Genomic DNA, 22672 nt, shown 5'->3' on the forward strand with positions numbered 1-22672 from the left:
TAGTGTTGCAGCCATGTACACTGTTATTACTTTTGAATTCGTTCGGACTTAATAACAAATTTCATAAGTGAATATATATGTTGTGAGGCTACAGTGAAGATCTCTAGCTCTTTAAATAAGAGTCTGCAGGATGATCTTGGATGAGCTCCAACAATTATTCTGATTACACGCTTTTGTGCAATGAACACTCTTTTACTCAATGATGAGTCACCCCAGAATATGATGCCATACGAAAGCAGAGAATGAAAATAGGCGTGGTAAGCTAATTTACTTAGATGTATATTGCCAAAATTTGCAATGACCCTAATAGCATAAGTAGCTGAACTCAAACGTTTCAGCAGATTCTCTGTGTTTTTTCCAGTTCAACCCCTCATCATACACCAAGAAATTTGGAATATTCTACCTTAGCTACCGATTTCTGATCGAAGTCTATATTTATTAATAGTGTCATTCCAATTACTCTATGTGACTGTATATACGGTGTTTTGACAAAGTTTAATGAGAGTCCATTTGCAGAGAACCACTTAATGATTTTCTGAAAAACATCGTTTACAATTTCACCGGTTAGTTCTTATCTGTTGGGTGTGATGCCCTACTTTTGTCATCAGCAAAAAGTACCAGCTTTGCATCTTCGTGAATATAGAGTGGCAAGTCATTAATATATATTAAGAACAGCAGAGGACCCAAGACCGAACCTTGCAGCACCCCATTCTTGATTGTTTCCCAGTTTGAGAAATCGCCAGTTTTTTGCTTATTATGTGAACTGTTTATTTCAACTTTCTGGACTCTTCCAGTTAGGTATGATTTAAACCATTTCAGCACTGTCCCATTCATGCCACAGTACTTGAGCTTATCTAGAAGTATTCCATGATTTACACAACCAAAAGCTTTTGGTAGATGACAAAACATCCCAACGGGTGACTTCTAGTTGCTCAGAGTATTTAATATTTTATTAGTGAAAGTATATATAGCACTTTCCGTTGAAAAACCCTTCTGGTAACCAAACTGACATTTTGTTAAAACTTTATTTTTGCAAAGGTGTGAAGCTACTCTACAATACATTACTTTTTCAAGAGTTTTGGATAAGGCAGTCAGAAAGATTGTAATGATAAGTTAAAATCATGACAAATTATTCCTAATTGTGCAAAACTGGCAACAGAAACTGATAGTATGTAAATAGATTGCATGGGGAAAAGAGACAAAGATAGGCTTTACTTGATATTAAGTGTAAACTTTTGAGTTCAGCGGTAATACCTTGTTGCACATAAGCTTAATCAATAAATTTCATACAATATTATCCTGTTATTCAGACTAAAAGGCGTCAGTTCAGTGCTTACATTCTGAAAATCGTACGTTTGGTAGTGAAGTGAGCGGAAAGATCTTGTGCCGTTTGTACTGTTAATTCTTACAGTTAATACAACACTATGCTGAAAAATAATGCCTCGGAATTGTGTGACAGTTCTTACAGCTTTTTAAATAAAACATACATTAACATTGGCAACGGCCTTGCCGCAGTGGATACACTGGTTCCCGTGCGATCAGCGAAGTTAAGCGCTGTAGGGCGTGGCCGGCACTTGGATGGGTGACCATCCAGCCGCCATGTGCTGTTGCCATTTTTCGGGGTGCACTCAGCCTCGTGATGCCAATTGAGGAGCTACTCGACCGAATAGTAGCGGCTTCGGTCAAGAATATCATCATAACGACCGGGAGAGCGGTGTGCTGACCCCACGCCCCTCCTATCCGCATCCTCCTTGAGGGTGACACGGCGGTCGGATGACAGGTAGGCCACTCGTGGCCGGAAGAAAGAGTGCTTTTTTTTAATTTAACAGTCTATATCTTTATTCCAGAATGAGATTTTCACTCTGCAGCGGAGTGTGCGCTGATATGAAACTTCCTGGCAGATTAAAACTGTGTGCCCGACCGAGACTCGAACTCGAGACCTTTGCCTTTCGCGGGCAACTGCTCTACCAACTGAGCTACCGAAGCACGACTCACGCCCGGTACTCATAGCTTTACTTCTGCCAGTATCTCGTCTCCTATCTTCCAAACTTTACAGAAGCTCTTCTGCGAACCTTGCAGAACTAGCTCTCCTGAAAGAAAGGATGTAGCGGAGACATGGCTTAGCCACAGCCTGGGGAATGTTTTATATCTTTATTCTTTATGTCTACATATTTATTTCCGAACTTAGTCACCCTGGTGACGAACACATTTCTCCAAACGACAGACCAATTGGTACCATCACCGTAGAACGTCTGACTTTGTTGACGTGACTCACCTCTGCTTCCACCGCTTGATCACTATCAAAGTGAAGTCCTCGAAGGTATTCTTTACGTTTTGGAAATCGAAGAAAATCTGATGTGACCAAGTCGGGACTGTATGGAGTATTATCGATGATATTGAATCCGAGGAGTCTGAATGTCCAGATGTCGCAGCACTCTTGTCTGCTTTTGCGTGGTCATGCTGAAAGAGATGGTGCTCCATGTGTGGACGAACTATTCGAATTCCAAACACTCTTACAGTATGCTCTTTCTCACGCACCAACATTGTTACGCTACCCACAGCCATGTAAACGCTACAAATCGCAGCCCTCTTAGCGGCAGAGGGCGGCAAATGTGTAGACATAGCGAATAAAGATGCAGAACGAGTTTTCACATAAAAAATTCAAAGGCATTACTTTCCAGTACGCCCTCGTACTCCCAGTTAAAATGATCGGCTGTTCTGCCACGGTGTAAGAGTGCTTAACGAATGAAATTTCGCAACACCAAATTAAGTCCTCAACTGTCTTATTATGAGTATTCCTCCATAAAAATACGTAGCATCTAAGTAAATTCTCAGTCGTGATTGCTAATTCAGTGGCTTAAACTAGAGGAGCAAGTCTCACACAGGGTTTCAAGGGAAAACTCGTTGTTTTGGATTCAACATAATGGGCTGCTCTGACCCCTTGCTTCAACCAATGTCTGTTCTCAGCACAGGTAACGTCATTTCCATTTATTCTAACCTCCTTGTATGCATTTAAGGAATTTGAGAATAGCAGACGACTTCAACTCGACACAATTCATAAAATAGAGCGAAATGAGTAAGAGCGAGGTCAAAGTGCAGAGCAAAACTTACAGCGATCTTCGCCGAATAAAAATATTTGTATTCTCGTGTTCTTTTATTTCTGCACTTAGCTGTACTTATTGATTTCAAATTTACATGCTATAGATTCGTGAATGAAATGGTTCCATATTTAGGAACCTTACAACAGTGAAGGACTCGCGCTCAATGTCTTTGTCCTTAGAAGGTGACTGAAGATTGAAGCATGTAAAGCGGATATCAATAAATACACATTTTGTGTGGTAAGTCGTCGTGATACAAATTTATTCAGCCGTCAGGATTAGTGCGAGCTGTCTCGTGGTCAAGTACCGCCGTCGTAGTAGCTTTTAACATCAATGCACTCTGGATTTCAAGCTTTTTAACAAAATGAGAAAGCTCTTGTTTTGTGTTCCAGTGGCATAAATAATATGAATAGCCTAATTCTAATTCATTTACACAATATACACACAAGGTTTTGCTAGTCTGATCTAGTGCTGGATGTCCATCTTCTACATCGTAGACACTCCTAGAGAGTAAAAAAGTCAAGAGCAATAGCCAAGCGAGCATACGAAGTATGAGATGTGGATGCCTTTGGCAGCACTGTTACATAGTCCGGCCAAGCGTATGATGACAAGCTCAGCTTAGTGCTACGCACTTTAGAGACAAATATGTAACTGTTCCTGTATTCTAGGTAAATAAAAACGAAACCACAGTGAATGCGACTTTTTAAGTGTGCCTTCTTCACCTCGCCGGGCGGAATCAGGAAAGGAAAAAAATGATGCTTCGAAGATGTTGCATTTCGTATCATGTTTGCTCACGATGCCTTGAAGTTTTCAGGGGGTGCGGGGAGCGGAGGAATGCAGCTCAGTCTACTGGAGTGATGGTCCGAGGACACTACACAGAGTGCATATTGGTTTGGAACTGCACGGCGCAACAATCACTGGACAACGGCTACGGTAAACACAGGTGCTGTATCGCCAATGTTGGCAGCGGTCGGACATAAATCATTGTGGACCGGAGTCTGTCTACTTCTAACGGCTTCCGTCGATCCAGGATTAGAGAGCTGTGAACCAACAATAATAAGAAAACACATTTCTGTCCTAAACGTCATCTCCGCTTGGTCGAGCTACAAAAAATAGTCTAAATACTGGATATATAGGTGTAATGAAAGAGAATCTAGCAACGTAATTAACCCTTCGGTGACAAGCCTTTAAGCATGTTTAACAGTGATCAAGCGTAGCAAAAACGTCACTGAGGTTAAAACAAAATAAAGTCATGATCGATCGTAGAAAATAGCTTTTATGCTCATAGTTTCTAGCAATTTCAAAATCCCGAGCTTCATTCGAAAATCAAATAAAACAGTGAAAAATCAGACAAGCATAATAGCATTATTTAGGACACGCAGCGCTACGGAGTCATCTGACGAGATTCTTATTTGCCTCTTACATTAAAATTTTTGGAATTAGGATCCACTGTGCAAGTTGGAGCAGCTCTCGCAGAAATTTGAACAACCGCTCGATTTTTTCTGGTTTTGTGGCGTGCATCAGTAGCGGTGCGCAGAAAACAGCAGTACTCACCTCAGATTGGAAGGGCGCCATGTCTCAGGGCTGGAGGAGAGCTTGATTAGTGGCGTGCTAGTTGGCAGCACTGGAGGAGCACGTGACGCTGCAGGTGCTGTTGCGGTTGGTGCCGGCGGAGCTTTGTGCGATCGCTGGACAGGCCGCCGGCGCCTCTACCTCTTCTGAAACAGCGACCGACAGCGACAATGAGTAATACTGGTGCCGCTCTGATAACAGAAGGGCCGTGCGCAGCGCGCAATGCGCAGGCGTCAAGGCGCCGAGAGCTGAGAGCTGAGAGCTGAGAGCGGCGACTGCTGCACCTGTCATTTCACGAACTGCAATGGTTCCTGCAGAAAGGCCTAGGCCCATTTCCGTCCTCGTTCGTGTCTAACTAGGTTATTCTATCTCTAATGAACTTTATCACCGGCGTCCTGAAATCTGGGGCTACAGAATTCATAGCATTGTCGTGGTCTAGTGGTTGGAAAACGTGAGGCAATAGTGACCCCAGGACTTATCTTAGAGAATAGATTAAGAAAAGGCAAGCCTACGTTTCTAGCAGTTGTAGACTTAGAGAAAGCTTTTGACAATGTTGATTGGAATACTCTCTTTCATATCCTGAAGGTGGCAGGGGTAAAATACAGGGAGCGAAAGGCTATTTACAATTTGTACAGAAACCAAATGGAAGATATACGAGTCGAGGGACATGAAAGGGAAGCAGTGGTTGGGAAGTGAGTGAGACAGGGTTGAAGCCTCTCCCCGATGCTACTCAATCTGTATATTGAGCAAGCAGTAAAGGAAAAATGATAAATTCGGAATAGGAATTAAAATCCATGGAGAAGAAATAAAAACTTTGCTGTCTCTGTCAGAATTACCATGTCATCAGTGAACTTCAAAGGACCTGCAAGAGCAGCTGAACTGAATGGACAGTGCCCTGAAAGGAGGATATAAGATGAACATCAACAAAAGCAAAACGAGAATAATGGAATGTAGTCGAATTAAATCGGGCGATGCTGCGGGAATTAGATTAGGAAATGAGACGCTTAAAGTAGTAAAGGAGTTTTGCTATTTGGGGAGCAAAATAACTGATGATGATCGAAGTAGGGAGGATATAAAATGGAGACTGGCAATGGCAAGGATAGCGTTTCTGAAGAAGAGAAATTTGTTAACATCGAGTATAAATTTAAATGTCAGGAAGTGGCTTCTGAAAGTATTTGTATGGAGTGTAGCCATGTATGGAAGTGAAACGTGGACGATAAATAGTTTAGACAAAAAGAGAATAGAAGCTTTTGAAATGTGGTGCTACAGAAGAATGCTGAAGATTAGATGGGTAAATCACATAAGGAGGTATTGAACGGAATTGAGGAGAAGAGAAATTTGTGGCACAACTTGACAAGAAGAAGGGATCGGTTGGTAGGACATGTCCTGAGGCATCAAGGGATCACCAATTTAGTATTGGAGGGCAGCGTGGAGGGTAAAAATCGTAGAGGGAGACCAAGAGATGAATACACTAAACAGATTCAGAAGAATGTATGTTGCAGTAGGTACTGGGAGATGAAGCTTGCACGGGATAGAGTAGCATGGAGAGCCGCAACAGACCAGTCTCTGGACTGAAGACAACAACAACAACAACAACAACAACAACAACAACAACGACCACCACCACCAACAACAACAGTGGTTCTTTATCGTCGCTGTCTCTAGAACGAGGGGTCCCGGGCTCGATTCTCGGCCAGGTCGGAATTTTCTGCTTTCGTGTACTGGGTGTTCGTGTTGTCCTGTCATTTCATTTCACTTCACTTCGTTTCACCTCACCTTCATTGGCGCTGAAATCGCCGAAGTGACTTCAAATACGCTCCGAGACGCGCGGAAAAATAAAAGATTACGATTTCAGAAAAACTGGACAATTTATTCCAGAGAATGAGCGTCACAAATTGGGCAAAGTCAACAATGTGCTGGTCCACCTCTGGCCATTATGTAAGTACATATTCGGCTTAGCATCACTGATTGACAGTTGTTGGACGATTTCCTGAAGGTTATCGTGCCAAATTATCCCAATTGCGTGTTAGACCGTCATAATTTAGATTTCGTTGGAGGGCCACCACTCCACCTCCCTCAACTAGGGAGAGATCTTGCGACCTTGGAGGCCAAGATACGGTTTGAAAAGTACGAAGACAAGCAGTAGAAGCGCTCTCTGGGTGCGTACGGGCATTTTCTTGTTGAAACGTAAGCCCAAGATGTCTTGCCATGAATAGCAACGAAACGGTGCGTAGAGTATCATTCACGTATCGCTGTGCTGTAAGGGCGCCGCGGATGACAACCAAAGGTGTACTGCTATGAAACGAAATTCGATCTCAGAGAATCACTCAGTTGTCGTGCTGTGAGGCGGGTAACAGTCAGCCTGGTATCCCGCCGCTGTTTGGAGCTTCTCCAGGCCCGTCTTAGCTGGTTCAAATGGCTCTGAGCACTATAGGACTTAACATCTGATGTCAGCAGTCACCTAGAACTTAGAACTACTCAAACCTAACCAACCTCAGGACATCACACACATCCATGTCCGGGGCAGGATTCGAACCTGCGACCGTAGCAGCCACGCGATTCCTATCTGAAGCGCCTAGAACCGCTCGGCCACCGCCGTCGGCCTCTTCGCTGGTCATCGTGGTTCATTTAGAAGGAGAACTCATCAATGAAGACATTTCTACTCCAGTCAATGAGGTTCTAGACCCTGACGATTAGCGAAGACGTCTCAGAAGACATTCTGGACAGCAGTCGAATACCAACCTGACTGTCACCCGCCATATGGCACTAAAAGTGACGGTCTGAGGTGCCATTCCATTTCATAGTTATACCTATTTGGTTGTGATCCGCGGGACCCTTACAGCATTGCGATGCGTCGACTATATTCTATGGCCAGTTTTGTTGCACTTTATGGCAAGCCTTCCTCTGCTTACATTTCAGCAAGATAATGTCCGCCCGCACACGGCGAGCGTTTCTACTTCTTGTCCTCATTGTTGCCAAACACCATCTTGGCCAGTAAGGTCGCCAGATGTCTCCCCAACGGGGGATTTTGACGATCTAACACTCCAATTGGACAGAATTTGGAATGACACCCTTCAGGACGACAGCCAACAATTCTCAAACCATGCCAGACCGAATAACTACTCGCGTAACGGCTAGAGACTGACCAACTTGTTACTGTCTTGCTCAGGTTGTGAGCTTTTTCTCTTGAATCATCCAGGTTTTTTTTCCCTGAAAGTGTCTTCATTTGTTTGTCTGTACATGTGCACTGTATCTACAGATTTCCGTTCCATTCGGCTGATTCCTTCTTCCTGTCACTGTCTGCGATCCTACTAAATTGTAGATTTAACAATGAAGAGCGCAAGGTTATTTCTGATACTCAACTTTGAGAAGTGGAAGGGAGTTTAAAAGTCACATTACACACGTCGTCTCACGCTAAGATCATTGCGTAACAGAAGTGGCGCAGAGACAGAAGCGAATACATGTTCTGGGTTCCTTTCCGACACCTTCTTACTGGGGTTCACATCACAGGTGTGTATCAGTGTGGGAGTGAAATGGCGCAGCGACTGGAAACGAGCTTTAAAGATTAAGTACGCAGGACGGAACCATAACAGTGTGCAAACAGGTTCACTGTGAAACTACGGCGGTAGTTGGATGAAATGCAATGTCGTGTCCAGCCGTAGCGAAATGATGTTAGCAATTTGACCAAGGCCGCACAGGCTTGGATAGTGATGATCGCGAAGGAAGACCATTGACACGAATCACGTATGACAATGTCCAGGCAATCGGGGAGCTGATTGGCAAATTTTCCTACGATGACGTCGTTCACACAGCGTTGGTCGAATGGCTCAATAAGCAAGGAGTGGATTTCTATCATCGAGGAACTGAACGATTGGTAGAGCGCTCTGACCATTGCTTACAGAGTCGGCGACTACGTAGAACAATAGTGTAATATATCTGTGTCATTTTACAGTATAATGCAGCAATCAATATTGATTTGAGGTACCTCGTGTTAATTTTGCATTTTTGCCTGTTCCTGTCCAGCAGGATCGTCGGAATCACTTTGATTTTGTTTTACAGTCCATATTTTTGTTTACAGTGACCACCTAACTTCCTTGGTATATGAATAAAAGGATTACTTGTTAATAATGTCGCTGAATATCGTTGACTTAAGCAGGAGAAGGATATAACTTTAGATCGGTGAATTGAAGAGGTGTCATTCATAATAATAATAAACACACAATCAGCACGTAATAATGAATTATGTCTACCATTTTAGGTCTGTAAAGTTCCTGTAAAATTTGGCTCCTTGGGCTCCAGTCGTTCTCAAACTCACCAGTCGGTTACAAACTGAAATTTTTAATCTTGTCCCCTCTCGGATAAATTTCTCCTGATGCCCTGATCTCTATAGAACTTAAGATATGTGTTTATTGACCACACCCATAATCAAAACTAGTGAACCAAATGTTTCATTTGCTCAAAAGTCTCACACGTTTTCACTAAAAAATTTTACACGGTTACGTGCTATCCATTTATATAGATTGACATGCTGTAAAGTTTATGTGCAGTATTTAAATATACTTCATTCCTTTAGAAATATAGGCAAAATTTAAGTCTTACGTATCAGAACATATTTGTTACACATATTATGCGATGATTTAATTCTTTGAGCTGCATTATGTGAGTTACGCAATGATCCTTACTGAATACCGGTAGTGATATGGAAAGTATGATGACTTACGGGACAGTGGTTTGCACACTGGACTCGCATTCGGGAGGACGACTGTTCAAACCTGCGTCCGTCCATCCTCGTTTAAGTTTTCCGCGATTTCCCTAAATCGCTTCGGGTAAATGCCGCGATGGTTCCTTTCAAGGGGAACGGCCGACTTCCTTCCCTACCCTTCCCTAATACGACGGGACCGACGACCTCACTGTTTGGTCCCCAACCAACCAACCAACCAACCAACATGATTTACGAATCATATCTTTAGGATGTTAAAATGAATCGAAAGCGTTGTGGTCTAGATGCACCCATTCCCTTTTGCTCTCCTAGAAAGGGAGAAGTAGTATATTCAGGCGTTTTTCTTTCAAGAAAATGTTTTAAAAGTCAATATTCTGCAGTTTTTTTTAACAAAATAGGAACGGGGACAGTTTTATGACCACTTAAAATTCACCATTAGTATTCCAAAATAACCGTTCGTCTTCCAAAATATTAAAAATTATTCTCTCAGTTCTAGTCACAGCCCTTTCTCCCCTCCTTCAAATTATCGTATGAGCGGGCGCTCTTGGCGTGGGATTATGTGAAGGTCGTTGTTTCTGTACGCGACATCGGCGACTCCGCAGAAGAATTGTGAAAGCGATTGACTCCATCACACCCAGACATGCTTGTGCGCACATGGGTTATGGTACCGTGTCGTTGCATTATAGGTTACAAAAGGAGAACTTGTACAAGTGGATCAGTTTTTCTGTACAAAACGTATTGAGTAATTGTACATGATACCGCAAACTGAAGGGAGGTACATGTGGACACCGCGTATATCGACAACAAAACTGCGCCAGCGATCCAGAAGGATCGATACTTCTACAAAGGAATTGTACGCAGTTCCGATGTCGTCGATTTATCAGAGTGCAGCATTTAGCTCTTCGAAGACAATATGAGGCTTGATAATTAACTGAAGTTTCCAAGACAAAGTTTAAGACATTGTATGTCAGTAGGGCAAATGAGCGGGTTTGTTGAATCGTCGTTGAACTATGCGTACGCTAATTCGTGTGATGTATACAACTGCAAGTTATCTCTACGTGGTATTCAGGGCGAGGAAGGTTTTTTATTGTTTCCCTGCCGACTTTAGAACACCTACATGATTAGTAATTATGTATAACGCAATATGCATTCATATTTTTTCCATCATTGAATCCTCCAACAATGTTCATGTACCGACAACTTATAGTACAACATCAACACAACGCCGACTCCTGTCAGTCACGCCGACAACGATTACGAATTATATACTCGTATATATGGCCTCATGGTATGAACTGATTTCGATCAAAACTTGACTTCTTCCAGAGTTTTATTGTCTCGCGATTGATTGTGGTAAAAAACAAAAACCAAAACAAAAATACCCTATCACGATTCACGCGTTTAAAAACAGTAAAATACTCAGTACAGTATTCCCGTCTCGTTGACGGTAATAGTTAAACACATGGCGTTCCGTGCGAGAACCATCCAGATTGAATCATCTTTCACGACGGCAAATGACCTTTGTCGAATTTTGTTGTAAGTTAACAGAGTTATCTCCCGGAGATCAGGAATAATCTCCACTCACCCACCTTGATAAGGCACGACTCTGGCGGTTTGATATCCTCGCTCCATTTTTCATCACCTATAGAGACCTGAGCGGCCCCCCTCCCACATTGCCGAGTCGGCTGCTGCTTCTCCACTTTATCTATTGTAAGATGATAATCAGCTTTGTAAACGAAACTGTGCTTAAGGTGACGGCACCTGCCCCACGCTGCTTTCAATTCGTTACTTCAGGCCACTCATTTCTACTTGAAGGAAAACTGGTCCTATGAACTAAGTCGCAATCGGCACCATCGCCTAAGTTTAACAAAGCGATGTTTCACAATCTCTTTCTTGGCATCACATCTCTACAAACAGAGGCCTCGTGCTGCAGGAGGATAAAGCAACAGTCTGATTTGTTGTTCTGGAGAGGTGAGGACAGCAGAAGAGAAAGGCAAAGGAAGGACATCCCGTCGAAGACCAGGTCACTAAAGGCTGAACACAAGCTCCGTTGAGGAAGGGAAGCTGCACTGGTACTCTCATTGCGAATCTATAGTCTAAACCACTGCGCCATTCCACTCGATCGCGAAAAAGAAAGCGAACTCTAACGTCCAAAAATAGCTTTTAGTCCTGCACAGACTAGTCATACTGGCTATGGGGATCGCTGTGATCGATTTGTAACGAAATTCTTTTACTGTATTCCTCATTCTCGTATTACACAAATTAATACCGGTTTCGATTTCCGACCGAGACATCTGGAGGTCTGTTTAAAAAGAAGGAAAAGGGGGATAGTAAAATACTAGGAAACTAAATTATAAATCGAACTAACTTTTATACTCAACTATAACCGGTTGGGTAGGTTACACAGTAACTCGTCAATTGAATAGTTCAGGAGAGCTGCCCACAGTCTGATTGTAGGCAATTGTACAGGGTGCGCCGTGAGAACTTTATTAAATTGAACCTGAATAAAGGAAAGTGCGAAGTTATTCACGTGAGTACTAAAAGAAATCAGCTAAATTTCGATTACGCGATAAGTCACACAAATCTGAGGGCTTTAAATTCAACTAAATACTTAGGTATTACAATTACAAATAACCTAAACTGGAATGATCACATAGATAATATTGTGGGTAGAGCAAACCAAAGACCGATTCATTGGCAGAGCACTTTAAAGGTGCAACAGGTCTACCAAAGAGACTGCTTACACTACGCTTGTCCGCCCTCTTTTGGAGTACTGCTGCGCGCTGTGGGATCCGCATCAGGTGGGACTGACGGATGGCATCGAAAAAGTACAAAGGAGGTCAGCTCGTTTTGTATTATCGCGAAACAGGGGAGATAGTGTCATAGACATGATACGTGAATTGGAGTGGCAATCATTAAAACAAAGGCGTTTTTCGTTGCGACGGGATCTGCTCATGAAATTTCAATCACCAGTTTTCTCCTCCGATTGCGAAAACATTCTATTGGCACCCACCCGTGATCATCACGATAAAATAAGAGAAATCAGGGCTCGCATGGAAAAATTAAAGTGCTCGTTTTTCCCTCGTGCCGTTCGAAAGTAGGACGGTAGAGAGACAGCATGAAGGTTGTCCATTGAACCCTCTACCAGGCACTTTATTGCGACTAGAGTAATCACGTAGATGTAGATGAAAAAAAAAATCAGATAAAGTATCGGAGATTAAATTTAATTCTAGTCTTCATTTGTGTGGCCAGTGTCCATACTTGCTTTATAATTCAGGAGGGTATTTGATCCGTCGTTGCAACTGCAAAACTGCTTGATTTTTCTTCATCAGACGCGTTTCGCTTTATTGAGGTCAAGCACCATCAGTGGTCTGTAAGTTTATTTACATTTTGATTTTTCTTTAAACATCGAAAAACAGTTCGTTAAGAACTTGGCCGAAAAATCACCGGAAGTACAAACCAACCTATTCAAGTGTATCTATGTTGGCAATAGCAGCGGGACTATTGTTCCTCAGATCTAGCACGGTCGGTAGACGAATGGTATACACCAAGAATTTAAGACGTACGCAAAAGTCGCCCGGTGCTAAATCTGGAGAGCGTGCTGGTCACTGAAGATCGGCGCTCTGAGATGAGACAGTTGTATGCTGAGGCGCCGTCTTTTTGGAACCAGACGTCCTCCACATTCAGTTCATGTTCGGAAAGAAAAAAACTCCTCAGTCAGCTGGACATAACGTTCAGAATTGACTTACTTCCCTGTCGTTCTCTTCGAAATAACGCCAAATTTGGGTAATGCTCACCACAATAGACATGTTCTGTATGCAGGGGATGCACATGGACTTCTCGGGGACACCTAGCAGTCCGGTGCTGCATGGTTTGTTTATTCATGCATCCAGACAACTGAAAATGTGCCTCGTCGTTGAACACAAGGGCGTCATGAGCCAGGTTTTCGAGTAAGGCTTCATATGCATTTGTTCGCCAAATAAAATCGCGTGTCTTAAGTCTATACATTACAACGAGCTTGTATGAATGAAATTTCTAGTCTTCATGAGGAATTAGTCTCAGTATGCGGTCAGAAATTGCAAGCGCAGCTGCATGCTTGCGTGCTGATCGCTTATGAGAGGGGAGGGGGGGATACAAAATCCTCGGCCTTACCTTCTCTGTTTTCTGGCGTCCTGGTGCTTCTCCACTGTACACTACCAGTATCCATAAGTGTCCACCTACGTAATCTATTTTCGATCAGGAACATGACCTGCTAGTGCGATATGAAACTGTTGTTTGAGCGCATGCTGGGTTGCGATGACCGAACGGCCACTGGAAAAATAAATCGCCCACGACGAACGCGCACTTCTCGCTCTTCTATTGCACAATCGCTACAACTAAACTAAAACCTTAGCTTCCCAGGTCATCTCTTTGTCACACACTGTCCCAGGTGCGGTCTGACAGACCGCTGTATTTAAACAGCCATAAAAATTGCATTCAGCAGTTTTACATTAATACCACACAAAAAATATATCCACATAAACTAAAGTTTGTTTCTGCGAAAAAGTTCATTTCAACAAGGAACTGCACAAAATGAACGTAACATTACATGATAATGTTAATGTTATGAAAATTCAAATACCCTGCACACCAAAATTTTACTTTTTGCTGTGTTTTTATAGTTTATTATACATGCAACAAAGACATAAAACCCCATTAAACACTTAAAAATTACGCTAGTACTTTTCAGGTATCTAGTTCCCTTCTCAGAGGTTTTCTTTGCACTCCCTGGAAATTTTTGTAAAGAAATCAGGTTAGACTGCCTTCTTGCAACAACGACAAATATAAGGCGTCTATCTCTTTTTTGGGTCACAGGTGGAGCATGTTTTGAGTTTTTCCAGTCTTTCTACAACTACCTCTGCTCTTTGTTATGCTACACCCAAAACACACTGAATGGTTACACGAAGTTCACAAGGTATGTGTAAATCATGAGACACTTTTTATCTACGGTGTCGCCAATGAGTTTGCAAGCTTTTTCGGAAAATTAAAGCAGCTCATCTAAGTATTGCCTGTGGAGGAATTGTGAAGGACAAACGCATTCACCCCACTTATGTCCAACATGCGGAAAAATAATACCATCGGCAATCGTTGCAAGAGACTTCGGCGATCAGTGATATTTGTTTCAACTAAATTGCAGCAGAACCATTAGCTAAAGATTAAGTCTCTACACTTCTATCTTCATCACTTTGAAAACCTGCTTCTTTGAAAGGATTCACAGGTGGCGAAACAAATTTGTCTTCACTTTCGCAGTGTTCTTATTCTGAATTATGTTCACTTTCAATCTCGTTGTCACAATGAGAGGTTCCATGCCCTCTTTAGCATGTCTCCTCTCATTTTCATAAATTTATCAATTTTATTAATGTTCTATGTCATTTCACGGTAGTAACAGACCGAATAAGGTTATTGTAATGAGAGTATTTGTACTGAGAGCTCAAAAAAATACTTTTCACTTGATTCGTAAACATGTTGGTTTACTTCCTTAGTTGGCCTGTGCGAGGCGAGCATCGGAGAACGCGGCACACTGCGTTTCCGATTGGGAGTTGCACTTCCCTGAATTCTGAGGGGTTCGTACAATAGGCTTAGCGCCTGGCGGAACGACTGAAATCGGTCGAGACCGCCGACAGTTGAAGAGTGCAATAGGCAGGCATCTATCCAGAGTATCATACAAGAATTCCAAACTGCATCAGGATCCACTGCAAGTACTGTAACAAGCGGGAGATGAGAAAACTTTGATTTCATGGTCGAGCGGTTGCTCATAAGCCACACAATACGCCGGTAAATGCCAAACGACGCCTCGCTTGGTATTTAAGGAGTGTAAACAAATGCCTGGTGAAAGTCATCTGCCAGCGTGGGTAATGCCAGCAGTAAAATTCGGAGGCGGTGGTGTTATGGTGTGGTCGTGTTCTTCATGGAGGGGGCTTGCACTCGTTTTGCATGGCACTATCACAGCACAGGCCTACACTGATGTTTTAAGCACCTTCTTACTTCCCGCTGTTCAAAAGCAATTCGGGGATGGCGATTGAGTCTTTCAACACAATCTAGCACCTGTTCATAATGCACGACCTGTGGCGGAATAGTCATACGACAATAACATCCCTGTAATGAACTGGCCTGCACAGAGTTCTGCCCTGAATCCTATAGAATGCTTCTGGGATGTTTTGGAACGCCGACTTCATGCCAGGGCTCACCGACCGACATCGATACCTCTTCTTGGTGCAGTACTCCGAGAAAAACGGGCTCCCCAAGAAACCTTCCAGCACCTGATTGAACGTATGCCTGTGAGAGTGGAAGCTGTCATCAAGGCTAAGGGTGGGCCAATACCATGTTGAATTCCAGCATTACCTATGGAGGGCGCCACGAATTTTTAAGTCATTTTCAGTCATATGTCTGGATTCTTTTGATCATATATGTGTATAAGCACGGTGCACTGTTATGGTGTTGTTCATTACAACGTGGCGCGAACACAGCTTCTGGATGATTTCACACGGGGAAGAACCATCGGAGAACTGGAAGAAGAAATAAATAATAATAATAATAATAATAATAATAATAATAATAATAATAATAATAATAATAATATGACGGGTGAAGTGCAGGAGCTTGGTACTGCTCACAGCATTTTTGATGTGCATGGGTAGAATTCCGAGCCACACGCACTGCTGCCAAAAGCAGAGCTGGTGGTCGGCCAGTCAGCTACAGCATCAGATGATCTCTAAATCCACGGTGGCACGGAGACTGCACGGGGTGGTCTCTCTGCCCAACCAGCACGTTGTGTTCCGATGAACCCACACTTGGGCTGCACTGTTTGCGGTGGTGACAAGAGTACAGGGACTTAACGAGAGAGAGGAGTGCGGTCGTGTGCTCTTCTCGGATGGGAAGACGTTCAATGTGTCTCGTATCCTAGTACAGCGATAGGTGAGAACGTGTAATGCACCCAAGAACATCGTCGAACATGGCCGTTTCGATGGCCCAAGCGGTATGCTGTGGGGACGCATAAGGTTGCACGTGCGTACTGATCTCCAAATCTTTCAACACTGTACACTCACACGTCAACGTAATAGTGACACCGCCCTCCTTTCCATGTGCGTCTGCTCAGGGGGTCTGTTCGTGCCTGACTTAATTTTTATGTATGGTAATGTACGACTGTATAGGAAAGCACATATGGAGCAGCTCTCGGAGCCCGAGGACATTCGGCGAATGGACTGATCTGCCCATTCGCCCGACTTAAATCCCATCGAGTACTGTGGGATACGTTGAGGAGGCGTATTGCAGCGCTTCCACGAACACCGGCGATCACCTAGCAGTTGTCAACTGTATTAGTGGAGGAATGGAACGCCCTACCACGACTCCTTATCTAATCTGGTGGCCACCATGTGAGGACGTTGCACAGCATGCACTGCTGTGCATAATGAGTACAATGAGTACGCAGCTTATTGAGAACCATGCCTCGCCTTGTGTGATGTCCGAAGGACTATCATAAATAGCGGTGACTTCCGTGCAATTATTGTCTTTGAATGAAAGTGCCAGCTTTGTTCGTCTCATTGCGTAGTTCTTTCAGCTACTTTCTGTACGGTACTGTAACAGTTCTTGCTGTACGGTACTGTAACAGTTCTTGCTGTATATGGTCCAAGTTCCATCTATCTGTGTTACTTGGCAGTGGCACATATTGCGGAAGATACTTACGTCCCTAAATTTGTGCTGCAGTGTATCTACAACGCACCATGGCCAAAATCTACAAGACAACTGTTATCGAGGATATATCAGTTTTATCGGTATAATAAGATGGGGGGGTCTCTTGTAAGCTAGCTGACGTAATGATTACAGTGGGAAATGAATCCAAAGTAGCCTACCGGTAGCAACAAAAGGTGGTTTTAGTCAACCGTTGACATTGGTTTCGACGGGTACAAACTAGTCTTCTTCAGAAGTACGTGTAACTAAAATTTCACATTGAAAAATCAAATAATGAAGCGATCTGACATTTGCCCAATGAAAACATGCTGTAGTGCATATCACTGTATACATTATTTAATATACTGGTCCCTGTGACCAGGGCTTTTCAAGCAAAGAATGTGTAAATTTAGAAATTAAAGGCAGAAACGAGCCGCAGCTCATACTATGACCTGTTATTTTATTTGATTCGTTTTATTTCTGCATTTTAACTATGCTTGCTTGACAAGCCCTGACCGTAGGGGCCAGTATATTTTATCTATATATAAAAATTATAGACGTTTGTTTGCTCAAAATCATGTAACTCTTAAAGTTCTTGACCGATTGCTTTGACATTTTACAACGTTAAATTCTAATATGGGTATGTTTTTATATGCCTAAATGTTTAAAATAAGACTTATCAAAAATCTCACGATGTACCTTTCCGATTTACACGTTTCTGCAATTAATAAACGATAGTGAAACGTTGTCAGCAAAAAGGGAAGTTGTATTTACAGCTGATTGGTTTACTATCAGAATACTACTACAGAATCTGAATACGCAATAACAGCAAAGAAGGAGCATGATCAGGCAGATGGGGAAAAGGAGATAGACAGAGGGGTGGGAGGAAACAGATATAGAAAATGCGGGGGAGGGGGGGGGGGCTGCGGAGAGAGGGGGGGCTGCGGAGAGAGGGGGGGCTGCGGAGAGAGGGGGGGCTGCGGAGAGAGGGGGGGCTGCGGAGAGAGGGGGGGCTGGGGAGAGAGAGGGGGCTGGGGAGAGAGAGGGGGCTGGGGAGAGAGAGGGGGCTGGGGAGAGAGAGGGGGCTGGGGAGAGAGAGGGGGCTGGGGAGAGAGAGGGGGCTGGGGAGAGAGGAGAGCGGGCGGGCGGGCGGGCGGGCCGACACACACGCGCGGACACGAGAGAGAGAGAGAGAGAGAGAGAGAGAGAGAGAGAGAGAGAGAGAGAGAGAGAGAGAGAGGTGGTGATGGACTTGACAGAGAGGGGGAGAAGGATATAGACAAAGAAACTGGAAGGGGGAAATGGATAAAGACAGGGGAGAGGAGGAGATTAGGACATATATCGTATTCCCATACATATTTGCTTTCTGTTTTGTTTGTTTTCCATTTAAGCAGACTGAGCCACAGTCAAGCGTGGCTGGGTACAGCTAGTAATGACTACAATTATATGCGCTGACAGCATATTTTCACTGGACAAATGTCAGATCCCTTCTTTAATTTGTTTCTCGAATGCGAAATTTTAGTTATCTGCATTTCCGTAGAAGACGGGATTAAATGTTTAAAGCCTCCTTTTGTTCCAACTGGTTGGTTGCTCTGGATTCATATTCTGATCTCTAACCGTTGCCGAAGTGCAGCCAAGTTCAAAACATTAGTATAATTATGTAATTAATTTAACAACCCTCCGGATACAACTTCGTCTTCTTTGTTACCCCTTGCTATACTAATACGGACATTGCATATAAGCCCCAAAACAATTATTCTTTTCGTACTTTGTTACGTTCGTTAGATTTTTGCGGTTCTGGATGAAGACAAGGGAAAGAAGGAAGAAAAGTCAGTGCGTAAGGGAAGCTGCACAGCCGGGCAGTACACGCTTATTCGTGTGCATTCTTTGCGTCAATGCTCGTATAGGGTGGAAACATTTTAGCGGGAAACTAGTGTTTTTCACATAAAGAAGCAGGCCGCACGAATATGACGCAGGAACATTCATAGCGACGCCGTAGCGAACGCTATTGTACTAAGAGCTCCACCCCTTCCCCACTTTCCTTTTTTCTGCCTTTTTGTTCGTCACTACTTTGCGTTTCCGCTCTAAGCCGGCGGATTTTCAGCGCGCTTCGTTTTCCGTAGGCCAGTGGAGCCGCTTCCCTGACATTATCTGGGCGGCGCAGCGGGTGTCGCTCACCTGTGAAGACCTGGTGCGCGGCCCAGCCGTTATTATCGGCCAGAGATAGCGTCATAGCCAGAGCCGGGGTCTGGCGGCGCAGGTGATGGTTGTAGGGTGAGGGGGGGATGGGAGCAGGCTTCCACGACCACCATGCGAGGGGTGCTAAACCGGCATCTGTTTCATGCTTCCCCCGTCGTATGCTGATTGCATGAATCATGTAAGTGACATCTTGATATCACGGGAAATGCATCAGTCGATCTGAGAAAAAAAAAACTGTATAATTATGCAGATCATTATTTCCCAACCTTTTAGGTACTCCCACATGCTCATCGGGGAAAATGCTTTCTTATATCAAAATCTGTGATACAGAAGAAAGGCAAATAATAGAAACTCACTGACATATCCGTTTTTATTTAAAAGCATTCGTTTTATCATGAATATTTCTAACTAAGAAAATAGTATATTTTCAAGCAAAATATTATTTTTAATCATTTTAACATCTTCATAGCTATTCCTAATATTTGTATAAACATTCACAATCAAACAATACATATATCAAATACAAGTGAACAATACCCTTTTTAGTGTCTCGACTTTTAACATGGCAGTATCAGAATGTCAAATCACAACACGTTCAGTCGCCTAAATTTCCAGTTTTATTTTTACTACCAGTTTCGGCGTTACACTGTGCACTCTTCAGACCCTCTGACCGACATATAGGAAGAATTCCACTTCTTGTACAGTCGAGGTAGGGCCAACATAAACTTACAGGTATCCATAGACTTCTTTTTAATACAGCGATCTCTTCGATCAACACTTGCAGACTCGGCATTCAACATTCTGGCTGTTATACAGATTAGTAACGTATTAGCATTTCACATTTGCAATCGCTTATCTCGCTACATTAACCTGCGATCTTGCAATATTAATCACTTATGTATATTACGTACACAAATGTATTCCAGAAATTTGATTACATTAAGAATTTTCTTTGTGTTGCGATTCTTTCCGTCTGCGTATTATGTGCAGAGGATACAAACAGTTAATGTTTTACGACTATTTACCTGTAATCTGCATCTGTTTCCCTTCTAGGAACAATATCCCCTTTCCAGTTGGTGTGCTGCAAACCGATAACCTCCTTTCGTTTTATCACATTTCTCTGCCATAATTCGAGGCGTCTTTTCTTTCTTCTAAACTCATGTAAATCCTGTCCGGACTCGTCTGACAGTTCCATCACCACAAACATTTTGAAATCTCCAGCTTGTTTACTACTTTTCTCTACAGTGCTACCATCACGCCTCGAGTTCTTTCGTGCAAGATAGGGACTAGTCTCTGTGAAGAGTCCTCTTCCTGCCCTAAACGAAATTTCAACATTGGTTTAGGTAGAGAGAGGGGGGTGGGAGGGGGGGGGGGGGGGGGAGCGGAAATCACTGAAGTGCTATATTCGAACCAGCACATGCGGAATTATGTGAAGACAACAACTACACTAGTATCTCATACACCCCAAAAGTGATGATAACTCCTGTTTTTGACCTCAACGCTTCAACTGACGTACGGTATCACGCACTCTTTCTTCGCTTACATGTCCAAATGGTGACTTTAGTGAATGCCATGCACGAGGAACGTTCAATAAGTAATGCAACATTCTTCCTGACCAATTTAGATTCAAAAATGCGGAATTTGCTGAGGGTCATCGTGGAATATTGTCGCTCCTGCCTCAATAGTTTGATGAAGTTCTGACTGGTGGCGGTGCCATACCTACCCTTCAAAATGGTGTCTGTAACGGAGATGCGTTTGAAACAGGGAACCATCATTGGGTTTCTTTTGGCGGAAACCAGAGAATCGCACATGTTCAGAGGCGTTTGCAGAACGGTTACAGAGACCTGGCAGTGAACAAAAGGACTATGAGCCTTTGGGCGAGGCGTCTGTCGACATTGCAACAAGGTCGTCCAGACCTGTCCGATCTCTTGCGTGCCGGCCGGCGACACACAGCTGTGACTCCTGCAGCGTCTTCGTCGCCACAAAAATGCATACCAACTTCTCCATGACACCACAAGTCCTCACACAAAGCCTGCGCACCCGAAAGGAGCTCTGGAAATTCCAGTGTACTGTTCTTTCTCATCCATCGCACAGCCCGAATCTCGCACCTTCCGACTCCACCTGTTTGATCCAATGAAGGCTGCTCTCTGCGGGAAGCAATACGTGGACGATAGGGAGGTTACTTGATGCAGCAAGACGACGTCTCCAACATCGATCAGATGAGCGGTACCATGCGGGTGTACAGGTGGCGCAGAGTCACAGCACTGAACGGAGGTTATGTTGATAAATAGGTTTCTGTAGCCAACAGAGTGTACTGGAATCCTGACAAACACAAATCTACTATCGGAAGAAAGTGTGTTGCACTTGCATTACATATGGAATGCTCTTGTTTTTTACTCGTGGGCTCACAAGTTGGGACTCAAAAGTATCGGCATTTCTTGGTACCGAATACTCGGACCTCGACAATCATACTTTTTTGCTCGATACTTTTCTATTGTTACTTTTACTTGCATCAGTACTTCATAGTAGATATCGCTATCCCAGTAAACTATCCCAGTAAACTATCCCAGTAAACTATCCCAGTAAACTATCCCAGTAAACTATCCCAGTAAACTATCCCAGTAAACTATCCCAGTAAACTATCCCAGTAAACTATCCCAGTAAACTATCCCAGTAAACTATCCCAGTAAACTATCCCAGTAAACTATCCCAGTAAACTATCCCAGTAAACTATCCCAGTAAACTATCCCAGTAAACTATCCCAGTAAACTATCCCAGTAAACTATCCCAGTAAACTATCCCAGTAAACTATCCCAGTAAACTATCCCAGTAAACTATCCCAGTAAACTATCCCAGTAAACTATCCCAGTAAACTAACCTAGTAATATTGTTGTATTATATTTTTGTTATGTATTCAAAATTATGGTCGCGTGATTCAATTCAAATAAGAGTACTTTGTACATCTGAATGCTCGATTCGACATACGTGTTTCTTTTTATGTTGTTGTTTATAACAGTTAAAGTGCAAAACTAACAGCATAATCGCAAAGAATGACGCCTACCTGCAAGTAAAACTAGGCAGTATTTTGATAAATTAGACAAAATTGCAAAATCTATTTCAAAAATTTGAACTGTTCGAGAAGTACTTCAAACCTAAATAACAAAACTTCCTACCACAACGGCAAGATAAAATATGAAATCATTAAGTTAAGAATATGACAGAGTGAATAGAGCGTTACGGACCGGTTTGTTATAATTAAAAGTGCAGCCACTCGCAGAGGTCCAATGTGGGCCGTAATTATCGCACGACAGCAAAACTTTGTGTATGTGGTAACACGTTAATGCAAAACCGATTTACGCTGAAAAAAAATTCATAT

General features: G+C 43.1%; 1 protein-coding gene across 17 annotated transcripts in view; it reads right to left on the minus strand.

Moving 5' to 3' along the window:
- Positions 1–22672, minus strand: part of LOC126268161 (glucose transporter type 1) — a 1240707-nt gene that overhangs the window by 326613 nt on the left and 891422 nt on the right. For 16 of the 17 annotated variants that reach the window (XR_007549106.1, XM_049973736.1, XM_049973724.1 and 13 more), the window contains one exon: positions 4653–4816. The gene's annotated coding sequence lies outside the window, so the exon portion shown is untranslated. Of the gene's footprint in view, positions 1–4652; positions 4817–22672 lie in introns of those variants that run through there. The other variant, XM_049973739.1, reaches the window with a different exon arrangement.

The sequence above is a fragment of the Schistocerca gregaria genome, chromosome 4 (assembly GCF_023897955.1).
Source record: "Schistocerca gregaria isolate iqSchGreg1 chromosome 4, iqSchGreg1.2, whole genome shotgun sequence".
NCBI lineage: Eukaryota > Metazoa > Arthropoda > Insecta > Orthoptera > Acrididae > Schistocerca > Schistocerca gregaria.